This window comes from Etheostoma spectabile, chromosome 23 (assembly GCF_008692095.1).
Source record: "Etheostoma spectabile isolate EspeVRDwgs_2016 chromosome 23, UIUC_Espe_1.0, whole genome shotgun sequence".
Lineage (NCBI taxonomy): Eukaryota > Metazoa > Chordata > Actinopteri > Perciformes > Percidae > Etheostoma > Etheostoma spectabile.
The window spans coordinates 3,915,228-3,933,225 of record NC_045755.1 but is presented as its reverse complement, the minus strand read 5'-3'; the positions used below and the strand labels follow the sequence as shown (position 1 = coordinate 3,933,225).

The window sequence follows — 17,998 nt, the reverse complement described above, 5'->3', positions numbered from 1 at the left end:
GAAAAACATTTTACCTTGAGTCTGTCAGTCTGTTTCGGGGAAGAGTTGACCTTACTGATTTTTTATGCAGGTGTGTGAGAGATGAGACAGGAAGATAGCAGAAGACAGAGAGATCAGGGGAGCGTAGAATATCGCACGCACAGAGCTGAAGTCATTCAAAAGGAAAACACAACTGGAGCCCGTTTAAACAACCACAGGTCTGTTTAATGAGAAAATAACCAACTGCAAGGTTATCTCACCAGGTGATTGATTGTAAACTTCTGCCTCACACACACTCTGTTTTTCTACTGGTGGCCCTTCCAACTTTGAACCAAAAACAAACAACAAATACAATCTAATTGAAATCTATATCCTAATGACTCCAGATGAATCCTGGGATCCGCAGGCTCAAGAATGGTTTATGTCCAATAAGCAGCGACGCTGACTGAGATAATAAAACAACAAACCCACCAGGCTGAGGCTTGTGTTTTATTGAATGTTTTCAGTGGTGGCGGCAGCCCGATTTTAAAGAAGTGTTTTTAAATGGAGGGTCATGGACCGCTGCTTAGCTGTGAAACTGCAGAAGAAAACCTCTTCAGGAGCTGTACTGTGCTGCTGTCTCAGAACAGAAAATCCTAACTAGAATACAACAGTAGAGACGCATCCCAATATTTAAGACCCAATCTTGGAACCCGTCATCTGTCGGTCTGACCATGATTTACCCTTTGGGGGCAATGGCCAATGTTTTGGGGGTTACAGTGTAGACAGTGGCTGTTCAAGCCATAACTAACTTTTCCATGCGGCAGTCATTTAGCAACTTGCGATATATATATATATATATATATATATATATATATATATATATATATATATATATATATATATTGGGTGTGTGTGTGTGTGTGTGTATTCCAGCCATTGGGTTCCACCTCTTTTGCTCTCCACACGTACTGTTTACCTGCATGCAACCAAAGCCCACTCAAACATGATTGGTCAATACTACTAGGACTACAAATCAGAAACCACAACGCTTCCATTACCAAAATCCTGTCCCGTTGCCTACGTATTCTGCATTCACTTGCGGATATCTGTTTATAGAGATTACTGTTGACCTGACCCATAATTTAGCAGAAACATTGAAAGCCACTAGTTGAAAGCATTGATTGTCATTAGTGTAATTTTTGTCATTATTTATTCATAATTCAACAATTCAATTGCTTTCTTGCCAAGAGTTAGATGCAAAGCTAGAAACCACTCTTATTTCTGTACTGTAAAATTAAGTTATCGCAAGCACCCTTTTAGCTTAGACTGAAAACTGTTTGTCTGATTCTGTCCAAAGGTAACAAAATCCTCCTAGCATCTCCTCTAAAGCTCACTAAATCACTAATTGTACAAAAATCGAAGAATGAAAACGTCACATTGACTATGTTTACATGCACGTTATATTCCTGTTTTGGCCTTTATTCCGAAAAAGACGATATTCTGACTAAGCTGTTTACATGGCTAATGAAAGTGAATGTTCAACTAATATTCCCGTTTCCATGTAGCTGTGCAGAATAAGATTTTTTTTCCAAAGTTTACCAGCGGTGACGGACTTGTTGGACCGTGTTAACACAGCCTCACTCTTTCATTCCTTCAACCAGCTTTTAGAAAAGGACTGTGTAGCAATGTGTGTGCATATCCAAAAACCTGTTGATCCAAGTCTTTGATAGTTTAAAAGTAGCTGTGTTTCTCCTTATAGGGTCTGCAGCCTTGCAAACTGTTGGCTGGTTGGTTTGTGTACAGCAACCATAACAAGGCACAGTGCTGACCATAAGCCGTAAACAGGCAAGAAGCCGTAAAATGTGGTAAAAACCCTGATTGAGACGCATTTTCCGAATGCACTATATTCATATCCAAAGAATGCCTCTAAAACCTTAATAATACAGAAAAATCCCACATGTCTTAACCAGAAAATTCTATATTTGGAAAGAGGCCTTATTGAGAATAACCTGCCAGAACATGCTGTTTACATGACCTGTATCAAATTCGGAATATTGTCAAATTCGGAATAATAGTGGAATATGTGTGTGCATGTAAACGTACTCAATGTGGTTTTACAGCAGCTATGTGTGGAGCAGTCACTTCCAGGCCTCACCACGGTTTGTCTAGCAACTCACAGTAATGACAAGACTCCAGTGTCTGCAGATGGGGTTATGAATATTGTTTGTTTAATCTGTACTCGACAGAAACGTAAAAACGAGTTGTGGTTTTACGGGGAGTTACGTGCTGACCAGCGTGTTAGCAGTTGTTTGGCCAGCTACAGTAGTCCCCCTCATGTCACCAAGCTTCTAGAATCCCATCATTTGCAGAGAGGTGCATGTGAATTTAATTGTGCCACCTTGTGCTCTGACTAGGCCTTAAGATCAATCTTGGGTCACACAACAAGACACTAGATGTAGAGAAGAGGAATAGTTTAGAGTTGTGACAGTTAGCATGTTATGGTCTACAGTGTCACTTAATTACTGTTAGTACTGACACTGACCACCTGCCAGAATCTGCATCCATCAGAATGTCAGATCAGTGCTTCACCATCTCAGATTTAGTACATAATGCAGTAAAGCAGGTGAACAGACAATGTAGGGCTGCCATTGTTGGATGAAAACGGTGTTAATGTTTCAGCTGAAATTGTACTCTTCTGTGGGTTGAGAAAAGTCGTGACCGGATGAAATAGAAATTGCATGATGGTCAAGGAGGTGAATGCTGTTTGCCTAACATTCTTGACATACAGTTTGACATTTTTATGCTCATGTTTTGGCAACATATAGATTGCTTCTGCCAGACAGCTAAAAATCCAGATTTCCACTGGCTCTGATCATTAAAAGCATTTAAATGTTTGTTTTTCTTCATATCATAACACTTATTATCATCTTTTAGTTTCTCCTGTCAAACAACTACTCAACAAAAAAGTCTGATGTGATCAAGAGGCACAGAACAATATCTGGCAATCCAAAGCTAACAGTAATTCTAAAATAGTTAATTGTATTGAGTTGCACACAATAATGCAAGACTCAGTATGTGATCAAATGCGACAGAAAACTGGCTTTAAAACATCTGGTAGTTGTGAGAGCCAATAAATAGCCTGCTGAAGTGTCAGCCATGTTTGAGAAATGATCGATCATCAGTGGCTTTCAAGAAAATCTCTTCACTCATCCCTGTGTTGAAATGAGGTATAGCAAAGACAAATGGTAGAAAACTGAAAACAGACTGCTTAAATAAAAACTGAAAAAGGTTTGTGTGTGTGTCGGTGCCAGAGACATTTTAGCCCGCTTCACACTGGTTGAAGTTATGAAGTGGCAAACTTCCAGTGTTTTGCTTCTTCATCCACTGTAGCACACACACACACACACTCTGAGTTAAAGCTAAATTCTTCCCTTTTATACCAACACACACATGCCCGTACATGGGTGTGGTTGTGTGCCGCTTTGTGTGGCTCAAGTGAAGGTTGATCATAAATCTCTGTCTCTCTTTCAGCAAGGGCCATCATGGCCGCCGTCAGCCTCTTTAAATATTATTGTTTTATCATGACTAATGTGGACGCCACAATTCCGCCAGACAGCACAGTCAAAACAGTGTGTTATACTGTGGGGGGGCTGTAATTTTAATTACCATAACAGTTACATTTTGTTCTGTTTTTCCAGTTTAGTTTGAGGTGTTTTGAGCATTTATGAGCTGGTCATACAGTACTCTCCCCCTGAGGTGAATCAATTAACCGTGCAGTGTAGACCACACCTAAAGCTTGGTAGCTATCCAGTTCTCCACCTTGATTATGGCAATAGTAAGAACTGTGTCACATGCTGTCCACTTCAAGATTGTTTTCCCAAGAAAAACGTCAGAATCAGTCATTTTTACGTTTAAGAGACAGTTTTCTAGCAGCCGTAAACAACACTTGGGGAAACGCTGTTTGTTTCCGGTTCTCAGCCATCAGTGTACTTTTTATTTTTAGCATTACCGCGATCGTTGCCTAACATGAACCACATGGTTGTTGTTGTAACTTTGACAACAAAAGGCCCCCAACCTTAATGAAGTAGTAATTTTAAACCAAACCCTGATCTTTTTTTAACCCTTAACAAGTAGTTTCTGTGCCTAAACCTAACCAAACCTCAGCCTTGTAACTTCATAAATCAGACAGATCTCATGAAATGGCATATGTTTAAAGCACCAATTCGTATGTCACAATTGGCGTGTTATAAAGATGCATACTCGTTTTTTTTGTGTGTATATCAATGCCGTTGGGGCTCCATAGACTAACATTACCTTGCGATTGTGTGTTAATTTACGCCATAGTGACACGCGTGTGACCTTTCCTCAACCGTCACCTTCTTCTTTTTATTAAATCAAACCCCGTTCTTCTTTTCTCGCAAGAACACATTCTTTTTACGATAACATATATTTACGCAAAGTCATGATGCCATGTTGCATAAATAGTGTTTATTTCACAACAGTAATATGTGACCGTTTTTGAAGTCTGTCATTTATGTTGACATTTGAGATATGCTAGGAAATATGCTAATGCTGTTTCTTAGTATGTGCCAGATAAAAAGATCATACCGCTTTCATGCCTGTATCCTAAATATGAAGCCACAATCAGCAGCCGCTTAAGTTGGTATAAAGACTGGAAACAGCTAGTCTGGATCTGTCCAAAGGTTTACAAAATCTACCTACCCACAAAGCAGATTTTGTTATCTTCAAACAAAGCCAGGCTAGCTGCTTCTTTCCAGTGTTTATGCTAAACTAACCAGCTGCTTAATATTTAGTGTACAGACATGAGAGTAATATCTTCTCATCTTACACTCTGCAAGAAAAGGAACTGGCGTATTTCCCTAAATGTCAAACTATTCCTTTAAAGAAAAAGCTCCACGAACAGGTGGCTCCAAACAGGTTCAAAACACATCTGTTGGTGCCTAAATCCCGCCCACACTTTCGGCAGTTCTCATCTACCCATGCAGAAAGTTTCGCCAATTTGCTGCTGGTCAGATGGTTCCTATCAAGTAGCAACTGCTGCATATTGATTAGAATTACAACCAACTAAAACAATGTGTCTGTAAAGGAGAAAATGGCAAGTTTTGCCTGAATCTTATTTCATGTTGGTCTCAAATATCAGTAGGCCCATGCACAATTGTATGCAACATTTCAACAGACAGCTGCAGAAAGATAGAGGGTTTGGGGTGAAATCACCCAATACGAGAAAAAGAACGAGTGTGGAGAGAATGTCTTCAGTCATTACTTGGAAATACCTTGTAGATTGTAAACAGAATATAAATTATATAGTGTAGCATCCCACAAACAGCTTGTACAGCTCTTTCCTATAACAGACTTTGTTCAGCTGTCTTCCTGCCATCGTATTTTGCTTTTACGTTATCGGTTTTACATCTCAAACGTTGTGCCGTGAAAACACACACACACCACTCCAGTGTTCCCTCACTTTCGCACAGGGCAGCAGGGAAGCACCAGGGAGAGAGGAGGAAGAGGCACACATATCAGTGTCTCCCCACCGACACGGTCATTCCTCTTCCCATTTTGCCATTTATGGCCTCCGCCCACCATCCTGATTATCTCTCATGCAAGCACACCCGCACATCTTAGTCGTGTAACGAAGTCGCAGGATGAATGGCTTTGGTGAGGCTGAAGCGGCTGACGCATCATTATCCCAGAGTAGTCGTCTCTCTCTCTGTGTGCAACAAAATGAGTCAGACTATTACAAAACAAACGACCAGTCTGGTCAACAAAACAATGTATGTACATGTACACCTACACACATCATCACGATGAATGACTCATTCAAAACAACTAGTACGAACTACGTCGCTACAATAAAACACAAAAAGTACAAAAGTACAAAATTAGCACAAGCTTCTACAGAAAGAATCCACAACAAAAATCAGTAACCGCTGATGCAGTACAAACCGAAAACAAGTTGCAACTGTGCCAACTAATAACTGCCTTGCAATACAACTGACAAAGTAAAAGAACTGGTGCTGCTTTCCAGACTGCAGCCAAACGGTACAGTACAGATTTGTTTTCAGCATGTTAAACTACTTAAATTTCTTTTTATTTAATATTTTTGAGGGGGCATTTTGGCCTTTAATTGTTAGAATGGTTGTAGACAGGAAAGTGGGAGAGAGAGGGAAGACATGGAGCAAAGACCCGCAGGTCGTAATCGAACCCTGGGTAAGGACTGAACCTTGGTACATAGGGCCCACACTCTACCAGCTGAGCTACCAGAGCGCCCTTGAACTACTTTAATTTCTTGATACCTGAAGTGTCTCTGTGACTTAAACTGAAAACATGAGCTCAATAGTCATAATCCCAGAGGATGGACCAGAAATGAACCAGCCATCTGCCTGGTATCCACAATTTCTTTTTTTTTTACCCATAGACCTCTGTTCTACAGGGACCCCATCCAAACTGTCCACTAGGCACATTTTTCCACTATGTCTAGCTCGGGGTTGTCATTTTTACCCTGAGAAATGAAGCTGGGTGGTGGTGCTGTGCTTCAGGGAGATTACAGACCTCTGAGCTCCTAACCATGGGAGGAGACCTGTTGCACCACAGGCTATACAAAGGCTGCAAACCACAGGCCTGTCATCAAAATACATCCAGCGAACTGGTGTACTGCCTCTGTAGGGAAACCAGTGGGGGAAAGAATCCTACATTGTCCTACTCACTGCTAGTGTTTTCAACTAGAGGGTGGCAGGTCTCTGTCAGACCGCCCTCATGCTGATAAACTTTGGCCCTGTTTGGTCAAATTTTTTCACCGTGAGCACTCCGGTCTGAGAAGTTTTAGTCTTCCTCTACTGTCAGAGGGGAGGACAACAAGCTGTTCTAGGAGGTGGAAAAAGTATTCAAATCCTAGTAACAGTAGACATACAGCAATGTAAAATATACTTTAAGTAAAAATCCTCTATTCAAATCTTTACTCAATTTATTGTACAGAAGTATTTGCAACAAAAATTAAAGTTAAGGTATATATTTTCATTCAAACAATATGGTGGACCCACTCATAAAAACATTGCTTCATGCGCAGCGCTACTACCACTCAAAACTTGAAGCATTAAAAGTAAAAGTAGTATTATGCAGAAAGGCCGTTTCCAGAGCTATATATGATTGTAAATAGATTATTGTATGACTATGATGTATGCATTGTGTTAACAGGACCCTATTTATTAAGATCATTTATTTTCTATGTAAAATCCCACTTTACAAAGTAACAAGTAAGTGGAGTTGAAGTAAGTACAAATACCTCATAATTGAACTTAAGTGAGCAAATGTACTTTACATTCCACCACTGTAAGTATAAGCATTTCCCTCTATTGCGACCAATGTGCACTTTATCTTGAGATGTGCGTATCAGCTGAGAGTTGCTATGACTTGTTTCAGAGGATGTTGAAGTTTCTGTAATCGTATCTACACTTCGTTCCCTCAATCTTCCTGTTTGCTGGCATCCAACCCACAACCTCCTCCAGGACCTCTGAGAGTCCTCTGAACCCGGTTTGGCAAGCACCTGTGTAAATTGTGTGGACGGACCTTAAATCCCAGTGAGATGTGGGCTATTATGCAACACTCAGTGCTGCTCATGAATGCCAATTAAGTCCTCCAACTCAATAGGATAAGGTGGAGGGTGATCAAGCAGCAGAGTAAAAAAAAAGCGTATTCATGGAGATTGAACTGGAGATATTGTGATTGTATCACAGAAAACTATTTGTTCACATTGAACAACCCTTTTCAGATGTTACAACCCTGAGTTTAGGAATACACAAAGATTACTGACACACTAAAACAATTAAATATCAAGCCCATTTAATTTAAACAGAATAGCAAAATATGTCCACCAAATTTCATAGAAATGACAGGGGAGAATCCGACAATGCATACATAACCTCGCTTAAAGGTCTTATAGTGTCAGTTAAATGTTACCCATTCTCGACTAACCACGGGTTTAATCATTCCCACACCTCAGTGTTGCAGTGCTGTGTCCGGAGGGGACGCACCTCACCTGAAAATACCGGCAGGAAGACTCACCAGCGACCGCTGAACGCAGCAGTAATCTCCCGGGGAGGAAACGCTGATCAGGAAGAGAAGAATTAACAAATAAACAAAACAAAGTTGTCAGGTCCGCCGATCGAAAACAACGCGTCTGACCTTCCCGGACGCAGCGCACAGCTGGATGAAAGGAGAGATATAAACAGCTGGGTGGACAGACGCGTGGATGGGTGGGCAGATCCCGTCCGGACAAACCGAACAGCAGCTCTGACAGGAATGAATGAATCCCTAAAACGGAGTGTCAGTGGAAATATAAGGAGCGGAGCTGCTGGAGTTTCCGACACTCTGCTGCCTCTGACCGGCTGCTGCATGCCGCTGCATCGTCAATTTGAGGGGGGGCGGCGACCTCTGGTGGCCGGCAGCTAAAAAGCAAAGAGGAAAAACATAATAATAATAATAACGTATATTTTATTAATCCCGCAAGAGGAAATTACAATTTACACTCTTATTAGCCTATACACATTACACACACATGCTCAATACCTACACACGCATTAATGGAGAGATGTCAGAGTCTAATTTAAGCATCACATTGCACATGATTACAATGATCTCAAAGCGTTTTTTTGACGAAAATTCCCTCATCACCATTTATTTCAGTATGGCTAAAATTGACAGAACCTGATAGGTTTTTTTTCTGCTGGCCATAAATACTTTAGTCCATGTTATCATGGGCTGCTCTTTCCTTAAGCTCACTTGGAATTTGACTTACTGTTTCTGCTCCAGGTGCAGCTGCCGCTACATTAATAAAGCTGGCATTGATTTTGGTTGCAGTCCGTTGTCATTGCGTCAAATTGTGCTTGTTATGTAATTTCACCCCTCGTAGTAAATGATCCGACACCAACGCGCTACATTGGTCTCCTGTCCATCCGGCGACATTTCAGCTGATAAGAAGTTGATAAAAAGGTTAACATTTAATTCCGCGTGTGTGTATTCCCACTGAGTGTGGTGTCTTAACTTGTCATACTCATGTTGGTCTCTACAACTCTAGCTGACATTCAATTTGAAGTTTGGAATCTTAACAGTTGGAACACATCGCAAGTAAAGCTCTAAGCGGCGCGTCAGACACAGAAGACAGCCACAAAGGAAAAAGACTTCGAAATGTGACATTAACTAAGGACTTGGCTTGCAGACTTCTTACTCACTGCCAACGACCCATGAATGGTTTGTCCGTGAGTGCAATCACATTTTCTTTGCGTGTTCAAACTAGATTAGTAAATTAGACCGGAACTAAATATATAAAGTGAGCTATTGTGAGCCACATGCATGGATGTAAAAACCTAAAACTGTTAATGAGGCTTCTTTTTCTTAGGCTACCGTTTTTTTATGCGCGCTTCCGCAAATTGCATCTACTCCCCGGAACATTTCAACAGCCGCGCGCTGCGCTTTTACGCACGACACCAGTGGCTCTGTGGAGGAGCAGACCCAGCTAACAATTTTGGTTCCCAGAACGTTCGGGAACGTTCGTTTTTGGTTGTGGGAACGTTCCCTGAAGGTTTGTTTTGTTGTAGTTGGTTGTCTGCTGGTTAATTGGAAGGTTTTCTTACGTTTCCGGGACGTTCGTTTTTGTTATCGCGAACGTTCTCGGAACGTTCCCTAACGTTCTCTAAAAGTTCAACCTTTAGAGAACGTTAGTCGAACGTTCCGAAACGTTGCAACCTTTAGCGAACGTTAGGGGAACGTTCCCTTAACGTTGCAACCTTTAGCGAACGTTAGGGGAACGTTCCTTAGCGTTGCAACCCTCAGCGAACGTTACGGAACGGTCTCTAACGTTAGGGAACGTCGCTGTAACCAAAAACGAACGTTCCCAGAACGTTAAGAAAACCTTCATAAACCACAGACAACCAAACTACAACCAAACAAACCTTCAGGGAACGTCCCAGAACTAAGAAAATCTTATTCCCCTCACCTTAAACACACCCATACTCTATGTGTGTATGTATGTACTGTAATACACACTACATACATACAAAAGTTATATTAGTAGGAAGGAATGAGAACGGCAAACTGGATGCATTTCACAACTTTAATATTCAACAACAACTGAAAAAGAAACACAAAGATAAGGATTGTAGTAATGGTGCAAGATGATAAAGATTGGTTGTAAGTGTGTGCAAAATAGTCACTAAAACAATATAATTAATAAAAGTTAAAAAGGGCTCCATGGTCAGTCCTTCTCAGCTGGCTATAAAGAAATAAACAAAAGTTAGACATGTATACTAAGAATGAACACAACACATTTTTTTTGATGAACTTTCTTATGACACTATGCAGAAGAACTAAATTACCGTCTGTGGTGGGGCCAAACTTCAGAACTTGCCCAATCAAATCTCCCGCTTCTGCAGCATAGATCAGCGCAGGGAGTTTTCTGGCAGCTATAGAAGTCAAATGAAGCAAAGTTATGTCCAATAAAACCTCTTGTCAGCCAAGCTAAGCTAATACTAATGATAGCAGAATAAAATAAACACTGCTTTAGCCCTGCATACAGCCCAGGTCCGGAAGGCTTTCTTTGTCTTCTTCCCCGCAGGCTGACTGTCATCAGCAGGCGGCGGACGGCATCACCTCCAGTACAACCACGAGGGTTCGCCGAAATTGCTGTAAACATATAGTAACAGATTATGCATACAGTGTAGAGCTTGTACAATCTCATTTTGTAAGAAAGTCAGTTCAGTTAAGATATTATATTTTATGCAATATATAGGTGTGTCTTAGGGCAGAACTATGGCACTGTAATTTCCATAGGTTCCTCCTCTCCATACACACATACATACATCCATACATACATACAAACACGTGAGCAACCTGATCTTAACTCTCTTTGATCTCCATTCTGGAGCCACCTCCCTCGTGTGATTTCTTCGTTTAAACAACAAATGTTGTTTACTCTAGTTGATCCTTGCCATTAAATTGACTTCTTTACATCAAATCACGAAAAATCAAAAACTGTACCTTCAACTGTGCCCAAGCTGAAGTGGCAGTCCTGGTAGGGTCACTAAAGACTCATCCTGCTCTGGGCAACCAGCTGGTTTCCTGCATGGCGTGTGATACATATAAAAAATAATTATATGATTTTTTTATAAGATGAAGTTGATTAGGTGCCTGCACATCGATCAACATTACAAAATATGAACCTATTCTTTATATCAGACAAAATATATATTAAAACAACTTCAGCAGGTGGTGGAGAAGTGTATCTGCTGAGCTGAAAAAAGACAGGAAGAGACAACCATTAGAACAATCCCACATTATTCACCATGTTGACGTCTTGGTCCATGTAAGAAATATGACTGTTTTATATAAATGCATACATAAATTTTAACTTCCAACAGGGCTTCCAGACCACGCTCCGTCTGGACAGTTTTACTGGTCGTGCAACAGATTCATCTGTAAGACAAACCTTTACGTGACCACATTGCAAAATGCTGTGATTTGAAATATGGAAAAAATGTGTCTATAATAAAGGTCTTACCATCACTTGAAGAATACTGTCATGAACCTCCTTGGGGCTCGGCGCTGCCTTTTTTGGACACTTGCTTCATCTTCTGTCTGGATGCTGGTGTCCCTCAGCCGCCGACACGGTCCACAGCTTTGGCGTAGGAATCTAGTTAAGAACATTTGTGATCCATAGTGCAAAAAAAGAAGAAAGAAAAGCAGTTCCTACAAGAAATTTTATTACATATAGTATAGCAGCAATATGTACCTGTACACAGCCATATTTTTTAACTGATATTTGGCCCAGCTGCTGTTGGCAAATGGCACTGTGGATTTGGAGCAGAGCGAGGTGACATGGAGCTCCTGTAGAGCATGAGCAGATAACCATCTTCTCCTCAAATGTCTCCATCCGGATTCATCGAAATAACAGATCATACATTTGTACTGATTGCAAAAATATTTAAAATTTATACAGTCAGTGTAAACATTGAACGTGACAAGATTTCTGCATTGTACCCCAGATCTTTGTAATGGGAGACACAGCATCCACAGAAATGCATAGTGTAAAGCCAGTACTGCAGCTGTGTAGCAACACAACGTCCCTTGCTGTAGCCTCACTCAGCTTGACGATAACTGCTAAAGTGCGTTGCAAGTGGCTGCCTACTCTACCTGGACTAAGGATTTGATTATTTTGGCTTATTTATGTACTGTACTACACTAATTAAAAAAAGACCGAAAACTGATATCTTATTTGTAACATAAACCAAGCATTTTAACATGATTACACAAAACTTACAATGCAACAAAGCAAACGTCGTGCACAGCAGCAAACAAGCGGAAGATTTAAGCAATCCTTTAAAGCCCAACTCTGGCCTCGCCCTTTTGAATGGAGTGCTACTACGGGCCCCTTCTATGATAGCATCAAAATCAACATTTTTAAACACTAAGAGCTCGACACAACATGAAACTTTACTCCAAGTCTCACCTGGGGGCTCACACATAAACTCAGCATTGAGAACATGGTTTGTGCACAAATAGTTTACTAAACAGAAAAGACTTGGAGCAGCTCACTGCATGACTAGCCATAGCACAATGGCGGACGACCGTTGAAAAACTAACTAAAGTTAGTTGTTTACTTCAGCCAAACTTTATTTTTGGTCAACCTAACAAGAACCGGAATATAACAAACCCATACGAGGGAAAGAGTTTAATGTTAAACCACAAACCCTCCCTACAACAACAACAACATCATAAACTGCAAAGTATTTCGCTTACCTCTCAGTGAGCTGGGCCGCTGGTCCGTCCGTGGCTTTCTCTCTTCAACGGGGAATCGGTCTCTCAGAGCAGCGGCCCCCTACTGGTGTGGGGTTGTAAACGGTTAGGTTTTCAACTGAATAAAGAAGTGATTATCTTAGTTGTGAAATCGTCCCATTGATAGTTCCTCTTTTAGTTGTTTCACGAAGACAGTTAAAAAACCGAAGTCACGCACAAAGTACTATTTAGCTAAATATTGATATCAGCCTAAAATAAATGTTATGCTTTCTTTAATTTATAAGTCAAATCATTTTTGAGTGAATAATCAAGTGACAAACCATGCTACTTCTAATTTCGAACAACCAAAAACAACCAAACGGGAACGTTGTTTGAAGGTACGGCGCAACCGCAGGGGAACGTTACCGTTGTTGGTTCTTTCTAACGTTTAGAGAACGTTATAACCAGGAGGGAACGTTCCCTAAACGTTAGCTTTTGGTTTGGTTCGAACGAACCTTTAGAGAACCAAAACTAAACGTTCCCTAACGTTCCCTAAACTTCTGTGTTAGTGTGGATGCCATGAGTCCGTCTGTGTGTAGCATTTTGCTGTCATCACTGCAAGAAGATGATCCTGCTGCCGGCTCTGTTGTTCATTCTCTGGGAGAAACCGGCCTCGGTGCCTGGAGGAGAATGGAGCCTTCACTTTCGATGGAGACATCCGCCCACTTCGCTGTGGCCACCAACACGGTTTACATCGCTACAGCGGAGACGCTGACCAGCTGAGCACGACCTGACTCTGGCCAGAGTGTGACTCAGAGAGAATCCTGAAGGGTGGGTATCAGACGGGCATGCGCACTTTTCCCGGGTTTCTGAGACGATGAGCGGAACGCGACTTCAATGTCACTTGTTGTGCCTTTTGTTGAGATGAAACTCTGATCAGCTGCGGTGGATCGAGGTTACGTGTAGGTGCTGGACTGAACAACATTTCTATGTGCAGCATGCGGAGACACTCCAGGTGGGATCCTCAAGGCGCAGCAGCGAATCCATCGGCTTCCTGTGAATGTGGAGGAGACACTACCAGACTTACTCCTGACTGCCCCAGAACACGGAAACAATCCCACAGAGCTGCATCTCAACTCAGAGGGTGCGACTTGCTAATACAGATGACAAGCAACACGGACTATATTTTCCTTTTATTGCAAGAGTCTCACGATGCGATCAACCGTTATCCACAGGCAGTGCGGATTGTGGTGGGTTTTCAGATCAGTTTAACTATTTATCTTTTCTCTAACCTGCCTCACGTGACACAAGCAAAGTCCGTCTCATTTGGGCTCGGGGCAAATAAACAAGCGGAGACCTCAGTCGCGCTGCGGGCGCGACCCTCACGTTTCTGATGGGGGGAGAGGCAGCAGACTCTCGCCTCCTCGGTGATCCCGGCGGGGCCGGGATATTTACATTGATGTATTTGGTAAGCTTATCCAATTAAGCTTTGAACAGTGACATTTCTTTTGTGACCAAATGTTTTTATTTAAAGATTACAATTACAAACAATATGCTGAGACATGAACGTGTCCCCGGACCAAAGAAAAAAAAAAGAGTAAAGACAGGAAGGAGGGCAACATTATAAAAACATAACATTAAGAGTGATGTTTGCAACTTACAAATAATACATACAGAAACAGACATACACACATACTTTAAACAATGACATTTGAACATGAAGTGCTCCCAACACCTTTTGTCTAATCTGGAAGTTGTTCATTTTAGAATTCCATAAACACAGTTTTGGTTTCAAAGTAATATTTCTTTGTCTCTCAGCCAAAGACTCTGAAGCCCAAGGCGGTGCTCTTCAGGCAGAACTCCATGACCTCTGTGCTGGCAGTGAGACAGAAGGCCTGGGGGTTTCTTCATTGGGACAGGAGATGGGCAGCTCATTAAGGTGTGTATAAAAAAGTTAGGGGATATGTATTCATTAATGAAAATACAACTACTATACCCATTACATTATTTGGTAAACCCCAGCTGATCAATCCCTCTCTCACTGGATCCTAAACTTTTTATCAGACAGGAGGCAGGTGGTTCAAATGTTCTAATTCCACTACTCTCAACACTGGTGTGCCCCCTCTCCTCTGCTCTATTCTCTCCACACCAATGACTGTGTGTCCCATTCTGATCATGTTAAAATCTTCAAATGTTCAAAAATCAGTCAAATGACTGGTTGGTAAAAGTTGTCAGTCAGACTACAGATCTGACGTGGCAGCCTTAGATGTATGGTGTAAGGGGAACAACCTATTTTTAAATTTTAACAAAATAATTTCTCATAGATTTTCGGAAAAACAGGTTAGTCTGATCATTGATGACTATATGTCAGTCCCTGAAGTGAGAGGTCAACGCCAACCTCATTATAAGCCAAGCCCACCAGAGGCTTCACTTTCTGCACCAGCTCAGGAAGTTTGGTCTAGCTAGGGATCCAATGCTCCAATTTTACAGAGCCACAGTGGAAAGCGTCCTAGTCTTCTCCATTGCTGTCTGGGATGGTAACTCTACTTCTTCAGAGAGGAAGCAGTTTATTATAAATTATAGGTCATGCCATCCCATCTGTAGCCTCTACCTACTCTACGCGGACCAGCCATAATGCGCAGAAAGTGCTAGACGACCCCTCCCACCCTGCCAGGTCCCTTTTCCAACTACTGCCCTCTGGAAAGAGGGTTCAAAGTTTTAGAAGCAAAACATTCCGCTTTTGTAACAGTACTTACCCTGCCACTGTTAGGCTCCTTAATGCTCAGGCACCTTGCACAGTACACCTCTACTAAATGCACCTTATTCAAATGCACTTTATAGACTGCACAAGACACTTTAGGGGAAGTTGCAATAGCACAAGGTCTTGTGATTGTCTTTTATGTACTGTATGTTCCTGTGTATGTATTGTTTTTTTTTAACCTGATTGGCACCATGACCAATTCCAATCAACTGTGTTGACATGGCAATAAAGTATTAAACATGAACATTCAGTAACGTATAATGTTCCAAACAAAGTAACTGAGTTACAGTGATAGCTACTCTTTACATATTATACAGATCATTTAAAATGAATGTAAAATGCTTAAAAATGCTTCTCTAACCATTTTATTTAACAACCATAATGTATTTGACCACTTTTCAGTTACTAACTTCTGTGTGTAGGGGTTTTGAGCTTTTTTTAGGCAATGCTTCTGCAAAGTCAGCACAGGAACTGTGGCAGGAAATATACTGTAGCGGTTTACATCTACAGATCTAGTTAGATGTACATACTTTTTATAGAAGTTAGTTATAGATGGTGGGTACTTTCCAGAAGTAGCATACTTTTCTTATAGATATCATCTCAGTGGCTGGAAAAAGCTAAATTGATTTAATTACATAGGCTGAAGCTCATTGTGTGTAGGTAAGCTGGTGACCTTTCAAATTTTTTTTATTTTTAAAAGGTTTTATTTTATTGTATTTTGACAAGCCTTTCTCTCCAGTGCAGCTTTGCCTTGCAGCTAAAACTGAAACACAGAAAACATAACAAAGCTACATTGTTCTTGTTGTCAGCTTGCTGTGGACAGGGACTATCACACCACCTGTCCCAGGGTCCTCTACAGGGCCCCTGACGACCGCCAAGTGTTTCCCAAAATGCATCTGGATCAAGTGGATCTTAAACATGTGTACTTGCCACTTCAGAACCAGGTACTTGTTTTAGACCAGGTGAACACTAAATGATTTTGAATTCACAATGCCTTATGTATTCCATACTTCCAATGTGTTTTGTAGTTGATGCGTGTACCTGTGTCAAAGTGCAGCACATACACAAATGTGCAGGACTGTTGGTCTGCACAGGATCCGTACTGCGTCTGGTGCGGCACTAAAAAAAGGTCAGGAACAACTTCTGCAGGCAACACCTTCAACAATTATGAACTTGGTTAAAACCTAATTTTCTCCTTCTAGTTGCACATTTGAAGATGACTGCCAAGATTCCGACTGGTATCCATCCTTACTGATTCTCAACAGAAAATGGTTTTCCCACAAAGTTTGTAAAGGATGGCACAGGCCTGGTAAAGATTTAATTTCCGGTCTTTAACTAAATTCCTTTTGGACTGTTTTGTTTTTTCTTCTGTAACACTCACATTCTTTCTTTCTCAGATCAAACTTAACATCCAGACACTCTGACTGTAGGCCGAAGGTGCTGTCTAAAAACTTCGCCTTTCCAATTCTCTACCATTTCCAGGGAGCTTGGTCGCAGTGACAGTCCCTCCTCCACAATTCCCACAATGCACCTTGCAATCTTTCTAAAGGCACACTTCCTGTTGGAGTCGTGACATTGAAAATACAACCATCCATGATTTAAAGAAACCTGAGATCAAGGACTTCACGGTCACAAGAATCCTCTAAATGAATGATAAAATCTGTGTTGTAATGGTTACGTATTGTTAGATGCACTCACATAAAACGGTGTGTTTGAACAATTCTGGCAAAGATCTAATATTCATACTCCTCTTTTTTTTCACTTAAAGGCCTGAATGTCCACCTGGATTAGCATTTAGTGGGACGACACATACTTGAGTTGAACTACTGAAGCGAATCCAACTGCTCGGACATCAGTGGGCCCGCCCAACTTTCTGTCCTGTAAGTCCACTACGCCATTTAAAGGAAAAGATCAGTCGTCCACATAAGCTGTAAAAGATAGAGCTGAAATAACAATATATTATCAAGATTATTATCAGTGACCCACAATACAGAAAAAATATTAAACCTTGTCTTGTCCGGCATCTCCTTATTGTCTTTGTTTTCTGTGCCCACCAAGGTTTATGCTATTGACATCTCAATGGAAGACGTAACAAATAAACATTTTAGTCAAATGACTCACACCTGAGGCATCCATGACCATGCGAGACATGCAGGACAACTGAAGCTGAACACCAAAACAACAATCAACCCACACACGGCATCACAAAATAAATACCATTACATAGAACAAAAGATGTAAGAAAGTAATAGAAGCAGTTAACTTGGTTAGTAGTGGTATTGCATCTTTCTTTTTTCTTATGTTATACAGCTATTTTGTATACATTTGTTTCTGTTGTTTATTTTATATTAATGTGTAATGATGTTTTATGTATGCACCAACCACTACGGCAAATTCCTTGTAAGTGTTACTTACTTACTTCCTTTTCTGATTAGGTAGCAGATACAGTATTACTATCTAGTCGTCTTTGTGTTAAGTCATTATAATTTATAT

At 41.0% G+C, this 17,998-nt stretch overlaps 2 protein-coding genes and 1 long non-coding RNA gene across 6 annotated transcripts in view; 2 read left to right on the top strand and 1 right to left on the bottom strand.

Annotated features, from left to right (window-relative positions):
* Nucleotides 1–8,351, bottom strand: part of rerg (RAS-like, estrogen-regulated, growth inhibitor) — a 52,087-nt gene extending 43,736 nt beyond the window's left edge. The window contains exon 1 of one of the 4 annotated variants that reach the window (XM_032504715.1): nt 8,015–8,351. The gene's annotated coding sequence lies outside the window, so the exon portion shown is untranslated. Of the gene's footprint in view, nt 1–7,973; nt 7,995–8,014 lie in introns of those variants that run through there. The other 3 variants (XM_032504714.1, XM_032504716.1, XM_032504717.1) reach the window with 3 other exon arrangements.
* LOC116672816 (uncharacterized) overlaps nt 1–16,757 on the top strand; it is a 19,063-nt gene extending 2,306 nt beyond the window's left edge. The window contains exons 2-5 of the long non-coding RNA XR_004327634.1: nt 14,563–14,683; nt 16,315–16,449; nt 16,534–16,634; nt 16,708–16,757. This is a non-coding gene — a long non-coding RNA (uncharacterized LOC116672816). The remainder of the gene's footprint in view (nt 1–14,562; nt 14,684–16,314; nt 16,450–16,533; nt 16,635–16,707) is intronic.
* Nucleotides 16,758–17,332: 575 nt separating this feature from the next.
* The window catches only part of LOC116673460 (plexin-C1-like), a 6,776-nt gene continuing 6,110 nt past the window's right edge, over nt 17,333–17,998 (top strand). The window contains exon 1 of the mRNA XM_032505814.1: nt 17,333–17,385. The gene's annotated coding sequence lies outside the window, so the exon portion shown is untranslated. The remainder of the gene's footprint in view (nt 17,386–17,998) is intronic.